The sequence below is a fragment of the Cinclus cinclus genome, chromosome 10 (genome assembly GCF_963662255.1).
Source record: "Cinclus cinclus chromosome 10, bCinCin1.1, whole genome shotgun sequence".
NCBI lineage: Eukaryota > Metazoa > Chordata > Aves > Passeriformes > Cinclidae > Cinclus > Cinclus cinclus.
The window spans coordinates 3283546-3299700 of NC_085055.1; positions in this window are offsets into that span (position 1 = coordinate 3283546).

Here is a 16155-nt window from a genome sequence, read left to right on the forward strand (position 1 = left end):
GTTCCTGTAAAGGAGCAGAAGGACAAGGTCTATAATAGCTTTATATTGTATCTATCACCCTCCCCGCAATACCCTCACTCAAATAACACCTGGTTTATGACCAGACAGCTGAACTGAACCCTTAGGAACTTTTAAGATAAAGAACTATAAAACTTCCAGTCAAGACACAAAGAAAAATAGAAATGTCCATTTCTATCCCTCTGGTTTTACCCAAACAGTGAATTAGACCCAGTGCATTTTAAGCACAAACACGCCAGCTTCAAAAAGTTTATTTTTACAGATCCACAGCTTCTTTCAGCTTTGGGGAAATTCAAACATCTGCTTATCCTGGCCGAGGCACTCAGCATCCTGCTGCCAAGCAAGTGCTCCAGTCAGTGCCCCGTGGTTTCTGCCCTCTCCATCCTTCTGCTGGCTGCAAACAAGCAGAGCTCCAGGTTACCTCTCCTGCCTCTTTGTGCAAACACCGGTTTCGATGGATGCTGCTGCTATTATTAGGCTGCCCTGGTTCCCACTGAAAGTCCTCCCACAGCTCCCAGCAGGATGCCAGTAGCTGGCAAGCTTGGAGAGCCTGAAGGCTGTGCATCTGTTCTGAGACTGACAGGTAGCACAGCAAGTTAAAAAGCACATAAATTTGCAGCAGGAGGCTCAGCCTAGACAATAAATAAATAAATAAATAAATAAATAAATCAAAGGAAAAACAAAAATCCCTGTTTTGGTTTGTTTTCCCAAGCACTGGTCATGGTCTGCCACTGCTGCCTGTCAGGGCATTCCTTCCCATTCCTTCCCATTCCTTCCCATTCCTTCCCATTCCTTCCCATTCCTTCCCATTCCTTCCCATTTCTTCCCATTCCCTGGGCTCTGGATTCTCCTGTGCCCCGTGGCAAGTGCTTGTCCCCTTGCACTGTCCCCTGTGAGGCACATGGCTGGCACAGAAGGATCAGGGATGCCTTCTGTCCCCCAGGCACTGATTTTTCTGGGAGCAGCTCTCTGCCTGTGACAGGGCTCATCCCAGGGTTTTTCCATGGCTTGGATGGGCTGGGTCCATGGGATGGGATCCAGGGGAACAAACCTGGAGCTGGACCCTGACTCAGGTGCTGAAGTTCTCAGCACTGCTCTGGTAGCAGCAGCTGGGGCTGAGCTCAGGGACACCTTCCACTGAGCCTGTGTTTTTAGGAAATCATTTTCTGGGAGAGCAGCGGAAAATGTCAAACCTTGACAGCACACACCTAACTCAGACTTCAGACACCAATGATTTGGTGATTTTAACAGAGTGGGATCTACATGATTTGAAGGAAACCAGGCCAGGAGAGGGAATAGAAACACCTAATCACCATTTCTCTCTGCTCTAGCATGCCCCTCCCAAATGCCACCGTAAAATGCAGTTAAAAACTTGGAAAGATCCAGCTTTTGTGTGTTTTGTAGCTGACAACAAACCCACAACTCAGCCTTGAACAGCCCCATCCACACCAAGTCCTCCCACCCTGCCACAACATGCAAGCAGCCAACAGGCTGAGTAATTAATGTTTACTCAATTAGTGATTCTGAGTGAGGAGAATGGACAGGGAGATCTTAATGCAAAGCAGAAGTCTAGACCCTGCTGCCTGAAAAAAGTGTGATGAAAATAAAAACGAAATCCTAAACATTCCCTGTCCTCAAAGGTGTATTGCATCTAACTTCAATTCAATTCTGACATTTATATTCCGACGAGGAAAAAGAGAATAAATGTATTTAGAAGTGTAAATGTTGCCATTCTGAAGGCTTTCAGTTCACAAATATGACAAAAGTGGGCTAAGAAGTACTCACACCTGCTCTAACTCCCAGAATTTCCCTGTCCCACTTACTCACTGTGAATCAACAAATGCAGGGTGATGACCTGGGCTGTGAAGAAAAGGAACATCCATGCAAAGATCAAAATCACTATATGGGCACTTCCCAAACACTTTGCTCCCATTCCTACCCCACAGATCAATTCCCAGGCTTCAAAGGCAGACAGAGAGTTCTCATCTTTAATTGACCACTCGTGTAACACAGGGTGAAGAATCTCAAATGAGGATTTTTGCAGTCTGGTAACTGCTCTTCAACCTGTAAATCATCTTAAGAAAGGGATCAGAGAGATCTCTGAAGAGATCACAGCCAGCAAAACACTTGAGAAAGTCCTGAAAAAACCCCACTCATAAAGCAGGCAAATATTTCATTCTGCTGATATTAGTTATGAATGAGTTTTCCCTTAACTGCACATCCAAAGCTGGGATCCGTGTGCCAGAGGGAAGAGGTGGCTTCAGGCTGGTGCTGCACTGGTGATCAGGGCACAAGAGGACACTGAAATGCTTCAGCTGCTGGATCTCCATGGTGAGCCAGGATGGGAGAGCCATCAGACTGGATTAAAGCTGGCAAGGACAATTCCAGCGGCTGCAATTCCAAATAAACCACCACACCACTTCCACTTTCCCCCCCAAACCACCTCTCTTCCATCATGCAGCTCCTCTGAATAAACTCCCCACACCTATGCACTGCAGAGATTTATGTTCCAACTCTTGCATGACTTCAAACAAACTTGATTATATTTTTTTCAGTAGCCTGGAGCAGGGTTTGGACCTGGCCTCTATTAAAGCTTGAGTTTTCAGCTGGTTTTACTGCTTGTGTTTTTTTTCTTTCAGACCAGCCATAAATTCAAGCTTATTAATTGATAAGAAAATGCCTTTGTGTGTGTGTGTGTGATGCAGCTGTGGTTGATTTCAGGCCATTCCTTTTCACACAGATTTACATTTAGCCCATTCCTGCCTGATATAACAATTATGAATTAATTTTTGCAGGTTTTGTTTTATTCTCTGTTCTGCAACAAAAAATGCCTCATTCATCCCTGGCAGCAGGAATCAGATTGCAGCCAGTGGTTTCTACGTGGGAACCAGTGACTGCTCACATGGACACGGTGCCTTCTGCTGCATCCTCCCCGAGCCAAACACATTCATTTGCAGTTTGTACCTGCAAACCTCAGCAATGCACTCGTGCCACCTATTGGCAAATAACAGCAGAGTTCCCATTTCTGCTCAGTGTACCTCAAGTAAAAATCCCAAATTCAGAGCTCCAGAGCAGCCTGCACATTTCCTCATCTTCCACAAAACCAGAAGGGTCCACAGTGAATCCCTCCAGAATTCTGAAAACATTCTCCTGAGTCAAATCCCTCATTTTTAAAATTCTTCTGGCAAAAAAACAAACAAACAAACAAACAAACAAACAAACAAACAAACAAAAAACAGAAGTGCATCATCTAGGGGTAGAAGTATAGCTTAAAATATATTCAGGTTTGTTAATTCATTTCCAAGTATTTTTATTCTCAAAGAATTTTAGGAAAATGCAGACTTACATGTTATGATAAGTTTGGCAGATATTCCAGTGTTCTCCAATCAACAGAGTGTCTCTCTGAACAATCTCTTGCAAAACAAAATGCAGTGCCCAGCCAGTTTGGGGAGTCCTGCTGTTCAAATGGCAATAAAGAACACGACAGGAAATATTGGCTGCTGCCAGCAAGGCAACAGAGAGGTTCTCATTGCCTAATGACAGAAATTGAGAACTTTTTTTTTCTTTTTTTTTCCTTTTAGACTATTTTTCCAGTCCAAAAGGCTGAGTTAAGAGTTCAGTGCATTTATAAGCACGTGTCCTAGGAAAATGTGTGTGGTATCTCAGAACCCAGGAATACCTAACATATGCATTTCTTTCTTCATTTCTTCTGAAAACTGATGTAAAGCTGGCTTAAAACCCAGTGCTGTGTGTGGCTGGCTTCACTCTGAGTTCTTTTCATCTCTGATAGAAGCATTTCCTTCTGCATAGGATGGTCATCCGTTTAATTGCATGGTACAGAGAAAAAAAGCAAAGGAAAACTCAGCTGTGGAAGATAAATCTCAATAGAAATGTGATGAGTGCTCCTGCCAAGAATCATTTGCAAAACTTCCTATTCAATGCTAACCATCAGAAGTGGGACATCCACGAGCCCATCTGGGAATCTGGAGATAAGAAGCTGCTATTCAACACCCAGAGCAGTTTGTTCCTGGCCAGGAGCAAACCCACCACTTTAAATCCTGGTAACTTGAGGGAAAAAGCATTTTTTGATCTGCCACAGTGACAGAGCCTGAGCTGGGGAACTCAGCTTTGGCCTCACTCACAGCTGGGATTTGGGCTTTTGGAAATGGTGAGCTGAATACCTGACAAATCAAGAGACCGAAAGAGGGGGGAAATCCAACCTGAAACCACATTTAACATTCTCCAAGATGGGGCCACAGAGGGGAAATCTAATGCTGAACTTGGGCCAAGAGAACACGAGTGCCAATGTCTCTTTACATTTCTCCAGCTACCAGATGCTTTTCTGTGTCTCTCCAATCACACTGTAGGCTGTGGAATACTCCAGGTGTTCTGTCTTTTTTTTTTTTTTTTTTTTTTTTTTTTTTTTTTTTTTTGTCAAAGATTTCCAAAATTCCCTTAGGGCTTTAAGAAAGAAGAAAAGGGAGAAGTCACTCTTTTTCCAGATGAAGATATTTGGAAAAGCCTCTTCAGCATCTGCTGTCAGCTGTCTGGTGGGAGGATGAGTAGACCTGGAGTATCTTATTCCTAACAAAACTTCAAGCCAACCAAAACCTAACACTCATGAGATCGTGCTGAGATAATGCTCATCCTTGGATAATGCCACTTCTTCATGTGCAGCACGGCAAATTATAACCATTAACTGTTCATTATTTCAGCATTATTACTAATCCATTAATACAGTATTTTCCCCTATCCAGCCAAAATGAAAAAAAAAAAGGCCCAAAAACTGTTAAAGAAAAAAAAATGTACTAAGATCAAAGTAGAGCTGCTTCAGTCAATCCTTTCACTCAAGAAAAATGTTGGATCAATAAAGAAAAGCCCAAAATTCTCTGTTGATCTATCTGCATTAATGTGAGGATCTGAGAGAGCTGCACACTCCTCAACTGCAAATCCTACAAGTGTTCAGGCAGCTCATGTTCAGCACATGCTGCCCTGGACTGGGACCCCACTGCCGTAATTAATCCTCCAGTTCCTCAAAGATGAGGTCTCAATGCTTTTGCTGCTGCTCCCATCCCCAAGATCAGCCTCTGATGACTGTGCCTGACTTTCTGTGCAGATGGATTTTGTGTGTTGGGAAGGACACTTGACAACTTTAACCCTTTACATTCTGCTGCTCTGAACTGAGGGAGCTCTGCTTTGCTTCTCCCAGCCCAGGCCCCTCATTGGCCCCAGGTAAGCAGCACAAGTTAGGAGGTTTTTACAAAGTATTTAAGTTTTCTGAACCTCCTTTTCTTTCATCTCCCAGCATTACCTGGACAGTGCAGCTGGAGCAGCACAGAGTGCATGGCCTGAGGCCAGACTCCAACAAGGCTGAAGACAGAGAGGGTCTGGTACCCTGAAGAGATGTGGGACAAAAAATCTGCTTCTTTTATCTGCTCTCTGTGGAGCATGGCCCATTCTGTGCCAAGCACAGCATCCTGGTATTGAAACAACCCTCAGCAGTGGGGTAAAAAATTAACCTTGACCCTGCCCAGCCAGGTCCAGGCAGTTTTCTCTTCCATCCACTCCATGACTTTTCACCTGGTGCTGTCTCTGCCCTGAGAAAGCAAATAGAGGCACAAAGAGAAAACCACTGGTGTGTGCCTGAAAAAACCTCCGGGCTGGAGGGGGATCCAGCCCTCCCTCCCTGACCTCAGCACAGAATCACTGCCCCAGGCTCCCAAACTGAGCCTGGTTCCTCAAGGAGCCACTTCCATGGAGCCAGTGCTCAGTGTGTGCCTGATGTGCTCAAACCAGCTCAAAGTGGCTCCTCTGCCCTGCCCTCACCTGCTCTGTAACCTGTTACATCTCCCAGCTCAGTCTCATCCCATCCTACATCCTTCTGAAGCCACAGGAGAAGCCAAGAGGGATCCTGTGGGACACAGAGGAGAGCTGGTGCTGGGCCATGGGGCAGGGATGGGTGACAGGAGAGCTGCAGGCACAATTCCATTCTGCTGCCCCTACACAAGGACCGCTGGTTCCTCTCGATGCCTTTTGGGGCTACCTAAAAACAGAGGGCAGACAGAGTTAAGGGAATAAAAAGCAGTTCTATTTATTGAATTATTCAGGTACATTTAGGGCAGACAAAGCCCTAAATGGGGGCTACACCCAAAATGGACCACGGGTCACGGGGTTTCACACTTTGATAAGTTTGGTTCATTTGCACACTGGGGTCAATCTCCCAATGACAGCTCCAGGTAATGAAGTCATTTACCCCAGGTTTGCTCCCCCAAGTCACTTTTGTTTCCATCTCTGGGGCCTGAGGCAGTGAGGTGTCCTTGATTGCCAGCCTGGAGAGGAATTGTTGTGTGTGCCCAAAATGGGGGAGCAGCAGTGACACTGTGTGGAGTCTGGAGTTGTGCACCTTTAAAGAACTGCAGGGGTACAGATGGATGGAAACAGAACAGCTAAAATCCTAAGGCATAACTCTGTCAAGATATTCCTGGAATTTCTGACCACAAACTGCAGGGCTGATCTGAGGGGGAAAGGCTGGTCCCCAGCACAGTGGTTTGTGTGCAAATTAATAAACAAGAACTCTTTAATGGCAAATACTGGATGGATCCACCTCCCCAGCAATGCTGAATTTCACCTTTTGCAGGTAGAAGAGTTGAGAATTATCATAAAACTAATCCAGGCGGGCTCTCAGGAGAACAAGCAGTATTCAAATGCAATCAAGGCAATGTGAAATGGAGTCTGTGGAAACTCCTGGCACATCTCATAATGGATTGCTCAAATATGATAAGTACACTGATTTTTCTCTCTGAGGCAGATTAAGGCAGTTGCTCTAAAAACACAAGATTTATCTGACTCGTGCTTTGATATTTATTTGTTCCAGCATTGGTTGAAAAAAGTTGTGTGTGATAATGCAAAGCCATCCAACTGGGCATTAAAAGCACAAATATGCCCAGTGAAGCAGTGCCATCCCACAAATTAAAACTGATTAAGCTTAAGCACCATCTTTGGTGGGAACGGAATTTGCACCTGTAAATTTAATACTGAAAAACTCTGTTATTTTTTTTATCAAACATCTCTACAATTACATTAATCTTTAGTTGACTTCTGGCACCTTAGCTTCACATTTCTCATACTTCTTGGAGACAAAAACTTGAATATATTTTAAAAATGCTTTTAAAAGTAATAGGAATTGAAGTTGAATGCTTTCTATAATTTACAAATAAAATGCTGTGGAGATAAGCAGCAGATTTCCTATCAATTCTCTAGGAATTCCTTTAGATTTAGTCAAGTGAAAGTAAGAATAAATATCAGCAGTATTTACTAGTCCTGGTCTTTTACTGGCAAAATTCTACTGACTTCAAGGTACTTAATGGAAAAACAGAGAAGAAAAAAATAGCAGCCTTTAGTGAGATAATTCTGTACATGGTTGGACAGATGAAATAAAATTTCCCACCATTAAATGATCTGGGAAGTGACAGGAAAGGTTAAAATAAAGCAAGCAATGATTTCTTTTCTTGCCAAGAAAAGTTTTGTTCTCAGAAAGATTGATGCCCAGAGAAGGGGGAAGAGGGAGTGGCTGAAGGAAAGCGAGGACAGGCTGAGTTTGTGGCTGGAAATTCAGCAGCAGATGAAGGGGTCAGAAACCTCTTCCTTTTCCAGCTCCTCCTCAGGTTGAAATATTTCTGTGGATACACAATCAGCAGGAGCCCGCTCAGCTCTAAAATCATTAACAAATGATAAATCATTTGTTATCAAATTTGTTATCAAATGGTAAATCATTTGTTATCTCATTAAGGATGGAAACAGGTCATTTGGATACAGAGGGAAAGAAGAGGAAAACAAAAAGGAAATTACAGAATAGGGAGGAAAGATTTAAGAAATGTATTTATTACATTGCCCCCAATACAGAACACACTAAAATACAAGAGCCGAATAATTTTAGACATTAAATCCCGTTTTCTCTCTTCCTCAGCAGCTTCATCCACCTCATACAAAACAAGTGGATTCAAACTAAACTTTCCTTTCCAGCTGTGCTCCCAGAACATCCTGACACTGCTCTGGGAGGAGCAATTTTCTGGATGGTTCCTGAGTGGAGCCACCTCTGTTCATCCTTTTTTCCCAAAGGTCTCCAGCCCCATTTTCAGTTTCTCTTTAACTCGACAAACCCTGATCTTTGTGAAAAAACACATTTAATGGTGCCTCTGGGTAACCAAAAGATTTTCATTCATTATCTCAGTAAGAACTATAGAAAGAAGAGCAAATACAATATTTGAACAGAACATCACCAACAAGGCCTCTCCAATACTGCAATTTAAAAAAGCTCTGACAAAAAGCCTAAAAAAATTACTTCTAGAATTTATAACGTAAGTGGAAAAGCAGGTAAGATCTTCTGTTGCTTTGGTGTTTTGTGCTCTTACTTTCTTCTCTTAAAAGTATTTTGGCAGCACACAGCCACTGCTTTTCAATTATTCTCATCATTTTCCACTATTAAGAGTGTTGGAATAATTCTGAATACTAATTTTTGAATGCAAAAGTTAGGTTCTTCTAAAAGTTATAAGCAGTGACATTTGTTTCCAGATAATTGATTTAATAAATGGGGATAGACATTATTTAAGTTTAGGACTGCAAAAGGGACTCTCCAGCACCATGTGCAAGTGATTCCTGTGTTGGAGAAGACACTTCACATTCTTTTGAAAGGAGAGGAAAACACATTTAATTTGAGAGCATAACATCTGATGCCACCCAAAGATAATAACATTTCTTTTTTCTCCCCAGCACTTGATTATTTTTTTCCACTAATACGATTTCGAAACAAACAAAAAAAAAATATTTAAAAGGAAACCAAGACACATCTTAACGATTACTTTGATAATGCTAATATGCCCTTTAAAAGGGAGTCCAGCAGAGAAATTGAAAGGGTGACAAGTGGAACCAACTTGTATTAGGTTGGCATGAGACCAGTTACTGCCATGGCCTAAATGACAGTGACTGCATCTGGGAAGGGGTTGATAAGGAAATCCTGTTACAGTGCACTGCTAGATTATTATTTTTTCTTCCTCTCCTTAAATTACATCTTACATGATTTTTCTTTTTAATTTTTCTGTCGTTTCTTCACTTTCTCACAACAAAATTGTTTCATTTGAAACACTTTTGATTAAGCAAATGCCTCAGTGATAACTCCCAGCACTTTCTTTTAAGTGAGGGAAAAGTCTTATGTAAACTAATCTGATCACTCAAAGACTTTGGCTGGGCATCCTTCCAGTCAGAAGTTTAAAATTTATGATAGTGGTTTACAAAGTACCTTCCAAGTGAGGGAAAGAGAGAGTATAAGCTCTTTAGATGACCTTGATCTCTTCAGCTTCACTGGAGGTAATCCCAGGGGAAGGATTCTCCTCCAGCAGCGCTGCAGGCAGATGATTCCAGCAGAATTCAGACAGGAGAGAGTCACTCCTGGAATCCTCCGTGTGTGCAGGGATGCTCAGGAAGCACCAGGTGGGGAAGGGATCAACCGAGGTCCTCGAGGGTTAAGAAAAAGATAAAGAAGTAAATTCAGGGATCTTGTCAAAGCCTTACACTCAGCTAATCCACACCTCTCGTTTACAGCTGGATCTGTCACCGCTGTTCCTCAGCTCAAACACAAATCTTCATCTCTAATTAAGCTGTCCTGTGACTTCACAGGTCTCAACCACCTGGCACAGCTGTCACAACTTTGTCAAGAGAAGTGGAGTGTTTAAAATAATCCTCCTGCTGCTGACATTTGTGTTTCTTAGGAATAAACATGATTCCTGCCACCTCTGACTTCCCCAGGCTTGTTCTGACTGTATCACAGCACAGAGCTCAGGGTCCATCACCTGAACATTGATCCAAAGAATTTTTAGTTTCTCCCCATTCAATGTGCTGGAAAATGGTAACATCAAATGTACAAGGAGGAAAGCCAGCAGAGAAGAAGCAGGTGAGTCACACAACTCAGATTTCAAATATTGGGGTTTATTTCATCATTAAGGGTGGCTGAATTAATGAGAAGCAAAAATAAAATGTAAAATAATCTGAGTTAAAAATATGGCTGACTCTTCTCCAGGTCTGTGGGTTGCATGCAGGCTCCTCAGGAAGTTTTGGAGCTGCTAGACAATTTCAGTCAGATCTGTCAGATTAAAAGTATAGAACGTAATTATCTTCTCATTAAAAAATTGATTAAAAGGCATATATGAACACTGCAGAATGTTAATGTAAAGGCACCACGTTCTGCATTAAAAGATGCAGAGCAAGTTTGCTAAAGAGGCTGGAGCATCCCAGAGTCAGGAGGATCTTTAGCCAAAGCTTATCCCGGCTTCAAGATGCTTTTCTTCTCCCTATCTAATGATGCTTTCCTAACTATGTTCTGGAAAAATAGTGCTCCTGCTCCTTAGAGAACTCCAGAATGATTTGGGTTGGAAGAGACCTTAAATCCCATCCCATCCCACCCCTGCCATGGCAGGGACACCTCCCACTGTCCCAGGCTGCTCCAACCCCAATGTCCAGCCTGGCCTTGGACACTGCCAGGGATCCAGGGACAGCTGCAGCTGCTCTGGGAATTCCATCCCAGCCCCTCCCCACCTTCCCAGGGAACAATTCCTGCCTAAAATCCCATTTAAACCTCCTCTTCTCCTTCAAACGTTCCTCGCAGTGTCTGGATTTTCACAGGAACTTCTGGACTTCTGAGGATTTTAAGAAGCTTCAAAACTATGGGATAAAATCAAAGGAAAATTCCAAAGCTCCTTTAAAAACATGAATAAAATTGGAACTCCTGTTCTGGGAAACGTGCTGCCGTTTCAATACTGCAAGACACTTTAATCTTCCTTTCTACTCTTTTTCTGTGTCATGTTGAGCTCAACCTTTGAGGAAACTGTGGGTAAAAATAGGGCTCAGTTGTCAGATGTATTCCAGACATCCTAGGACACCAACGTTCCCAAACAATCCCAAATCCTGCCAAAGTCCCTGGGAAGAATCTGAGCAACTTCCAATGGCCTGAATGTTCAATATTTTGACTCACTGGTATTTCACTGAGCACCTGCTACAATATGATGTGTTTTCCTTTTAGAGTGGGCAATATTTCAGCAAACTTCCAATCCATTTGGCCCTATAACTTCTGTCAGGTGCAAATGAAGGTAAAATATTACCCAGGCCAAGCCCAGATTGCATGGCTGGCTCTGACTAATTTTCCAGTGTGGTTTTATGCAAATGTGTATCCTAAAGCATTGCTTTAGCTAAACATGGGCACAACCAACATTGCTCCTGGCTCCCCAGTCATTAATTTAATATTAATTTCATATTCCCATGAAGTAGAGAAGTTATTTTACTTCACTACAGAGATTAAATGACTGACTCGGAGAAACTCAGTACATTTGTGAAAATTCCAGGAACAGAATCCAGGTCTCCTGCCTAATTCCATAAAAACATTCTTCCAGGCTGCACAGTGGAAATGCAGTAGTTAATTACTCTCCTTTCTTGTCCAATATAATCCATTTACTTCTTATTCAGGACTAAAACTTATGTTTTGTCCTAGTACAAGCCCACTTGTTCTTGTTAAATTCAACATTTCAGGTGTTTTGGTTTGTTGTTGATAGAATTTTTTATGTAGAACACCACATCTTAGGTTGACTTTTTATCCTATAAATGTTGATTATGTTGATTGAGTTAATTATGAGTCAAGCCTTAAAATAAGGCATTTTTTTATCTGGACAACAATTAAAATCTCATGTTACATTATTTGTTAGTTTTCAAGCATTAGGAGATGTCTTCTCTTTCATGCACTCTTTCAGCAGCTTAAGATATTTACATCTGTAAATATTTAAATCACCTCAACATGTTCTCCCTGTACATGAACTGCTGCTGAAGTTACATTTGTTTTAGTTTTCATGCCAAATAAAGACAAGCCAGCTGATTGTGATCTTTTCCTCCTGGTTCATTTGCCACATGATTTTAAAAGGGACAAAGCAAACACACAAAGCTGACAAGGAATATGAAGCTTCCTCCCCACTAAACCCGATTAAAGGAAGTCGTCCTGAAGTTAATGTCAATGGAAATATCATGGAAACATGACTGCTTGTGGTATTTCCAATGGAAATACCAAACAAAGAACTGTCCAAATACTGCTTCTCCTGTAAATATCATGAGGATATTTGCTGCTCAACTCAAAAGCAGGAGGATAAAATGGAGAAGAGGAAGGAGAGAGCAGAGAAAGGAAAGCAAAGTGGGGAAAGCCAAGGAGCAGAGCCCTCTTTGAGGACACAAAACAACAGAAGCAGAGAAAGTTCTCAGTAATGTAATCTGTACTTTAAGGGTTGGAAAGGATTTAGAACTCCACAGGAAATGAGTGAAAAGGAGGGAAATAGAGAAGATTGAGCTACAAGACCATCCAGCCTGGTCTCGAGCACCTCCCGAGAGATTTCCAGGCTCCCCATCCCTGGAAGTGTCCAAGGGCAGGTTGGACAAGGCTTGGAGCCACCTGAGCTAGAGGAAGGTGTCCCTGCCCATGGATGAGCTTCCAGGTCTCTTCCCACACAAATCGTTCTGGGGTTAGAACGTGAGAGATGGGAAAGGCACACTGCAAATTGAGGGGATAGTGAGGTGGAAGAAGAGGCATTTTAAAGCTTTTCAGAAGTAATGTAAATAAATGTACACAGCCCCACACTCCCCTTGTCAACACACCTGCACAATCCTTACCCATGGCACTGATTCAGCCTAGGAGACACATTTTACTATTTTCATGCATATGTATTTTTTTTTAAGTGCGTATTAATATATACATAAAGCAATTTTCCTGACAGTATTTTCTTGTCAATGGAAATACATTGCAACACTTATCTTGATCCATCCTCCCAGTACATTATTCTAGAAGCCAAGATGTATTAATGAGAAAGAGACTGTACAGACCAAATCCTTGTTGATTTTCTCAGTCCATCCTACACATGATATAATTAGCACTGGGCATCTTTAGATGCATATTTAAAAGTTTCGGTTTTCAGCTCGTGTACAGAAACAAGACAAAATATGAAGAACTGAGGTTATTATTTAATTTCTTTTGACATCAATCTTTCCTTTTGATTGATGCTTTTTTCCAGCACAATTATAAGTGTACAAGAAGTCTAGAAAAACTTTTGCAGTGTAAAAAACACCCTGTAGAGTGAGAGGAAATCCCATTCACAAGTGAAAATTATTTGTATTCTACTGCTGTAAAAATAAACTGAGTACTTCACCAGTTTTGTAACATGGATTAATAATGCATAAATGTTCAAAAATGATAGAGGAAAGCTTCAGTCATTTCAAAATCCTTCTGATCAGTCAGCTTTCCATAAAATGTCGTGGAGAAACCATTCCAAATACTGCCAAGGAAGAAGGAAGCTTTGGAGTGTACAATGAACACTCTGTTACTGAAAAATTATTTATGACTCATATTGAATTCATAAAAAATTATTCATGTTACAATTCCTCCTGGATGTCTCACACTCATGCAAAAGAGTTCTTCATCAAGGCCAGAAAGTCTAAAAGATCATGGAAATAGAGGTGGAAGAAGGAAGCAGAGAGCAGGAACTCACAAAGTGGTTTCACAGAACTGAGAGGAGCCACAACTTCCAACTGCCCAGAGAGTTCTGCCTCCCACCTTCTAACACAGGTATAAAGTTAAAAAAATGTGACATTTAGCTGCCTTGCTTCTTGAAAAAATTAGATCCAAAGTTAACACAACTTACAAAATAAATATGCAGGACAAATTAAGGATGTATACTACATGCGTAAGTAACGCAAACTATATATAAAAAATGAATATGCATTGCAAATTAAATATAAATTAAATCAAATCTTATCATTTCCAACCTCACACTCTTCCAAAATAGATAAGACCTTGTCACCCTTTAAATGCATTCAAGTACATGATACCTTCAGAAGAGTTGCATTTATCGCGCCAAGATGAAAATAAATTCACTTAAATTATGGGTTTTGGTGGGTTTTTTTTGTAGCTGCACTGACCTGAGAACAGAAAGCAGGGAGAAAACAGCTCAGATCACGATCACCTTTAGGATTCACTCAGCACAAGCATTCTATTGATCCTCACGTTATGAGATCCCATTTAAGACAGAAGCCATTCCATTTTCAAGTCCAGCCTTTCCTGGCTCAATAAACATTTCTCTACTTTCACTCTCACATTGCATACATTAGAGCAGGAGCAACTTTTCCACGTGCCCTGGGGACTGAGCTTCATCATCTGCTGATTGAACTGCCTGTTCCATTGATCCAGCCACATTTCCCAATAAAAGAGGTGCCTGTTGTCCTGATTGAACTGCAGAGCCCCGTAACAAACTCCCTTGGGCTGAGGCATCAACATCCCCCTAACTCAAACCACGATGGTGCACAGCCCAATTAACACTTTCCAGTGCACATTCAGCTGCTGTTTCTCCAGAAGGACAGGTTTAAGGACGTGCTCTAACAGCCCAGGCAACTGCTGGAGAGTTTTCATTTCAGCACAAGGATCTTGGCACATAAATCCTTCCAGGGTGGAGTCCTCTCTTTGATCAAAGAGCTCACAGCCCTTCTCTTCCTCAACATCGGCCCAAACAAATTATTATTAGCATTATTATTATTATTATTATTATTATTGCCTTATTATGAACACAAATAGATGTGGACACACACAGCCCAGTACTGAATCACACAATCATGGAATTATTAAATCTGGAAAAGACCTTTAAGGTCATCCAGTCCAACCATCAACCATGTTCCCCATTAAACCACACCCTCAACTGCCACATCCACAAGTTTTGCTCTGAGATCTCTAAATTCTTAAAGCTTAGCTGTACCAAAGAATGACATTTTCATATCAAGGGGACAGGAGCTCTCCTCTGAGCCACAATTCAGCTCTCTCTGCAGGAATTGGCTTGAACAGATGGAATTACATCAATTTTCCCACTTTCATCAGCACTGTCAAATAAATTCAAGACATGCGTAGTTAACAGAATAAGGAGTTGAGCTGACAGCACATCTAATAAATCAACCAGGTATCAGCTATTTGGCAAAAATAAACAGCTTGGCTAGAATAGTAACAAAGACAAAATTTGACAAACAGAAGCCTTAAAATGCATACCTGATTAAAAAAATATACACAGAGGACAAGAAAGATCTGAATATTGCTGTTCAACTCTGCAAAGCAAACAAAAACTACCTCAGTTATGAATGAAGTCATTAATTATGACTGAAAAACCTGTCTGATTCTGTGGTTCTCTGATTAATGTTGGAAAAGACCCCCAAAATCATCGAGTCCAACCTTATTATTTGAGACTTTAATTCACGCTTGCTTGCCCCTTTTGTAAGTACATTTTTGTTTCTGAGAGAGGAAATCTAAAAACCCAGAACTTATAAGCCCTGAGCAGTGATTGCTGCTCTTCCTTCACCTGATGCCATCCCAAGAATGCACAGACAAGACCAACCAGAACTGTGGTTCTTACTCCAAAACACAAAAAAAGAGGGGGTGGGTTTACTCTTGGCTCGTTGGGCATTTTTGTCCCCCTCCCTGTTGAATACGTGGCAGCACAGATTATCCAGAGCACTTTGTTCTTTCTACTTTATTTCATTTTTCTGCGGTGTGCTGTAAAAAGCAAGAATTCCGGCCTCGGAGTGCAGGAACTCATGTGGTGAGGAAGCCATGAAACCAGAGGCTGTGGCTCCCCTGGGATTCCAAAGTGAGACTGAACCTGGAATGCTCCCATAAAGGAGCTGTGCTCCGTGGCAGTTTAAACTTCTGAGTTTAACCTCTCCATCCCATAACACAACGAATTCCTTGACTAGGCAGAGCAGCAGGTAACATGGGGGGGGGGGGGGGGGGTCTTGGCACCAACCAAATATTTTGACTTGGCACCAAGATTTTTTTTCTTATTCTTCTTAGATTTGGGGTCACTGAAGAATCAGCACCTATGAGGGAGAGCACACAAAGATATCTTTTCTGTAGAGCAGCTTAAAGTACACTGAAGATGCCACAAAAAAAAAAAAATTCAAAAGCTGCTCATGACTGACAGTAAAACAGTTTTGTTCAGGAAGGCCTCCTTAAATAGCAGAGGTCTCTGAAGATACATAACACTAATGTATATCCTCCTTGAAGAGCTGTAAACATCTGAG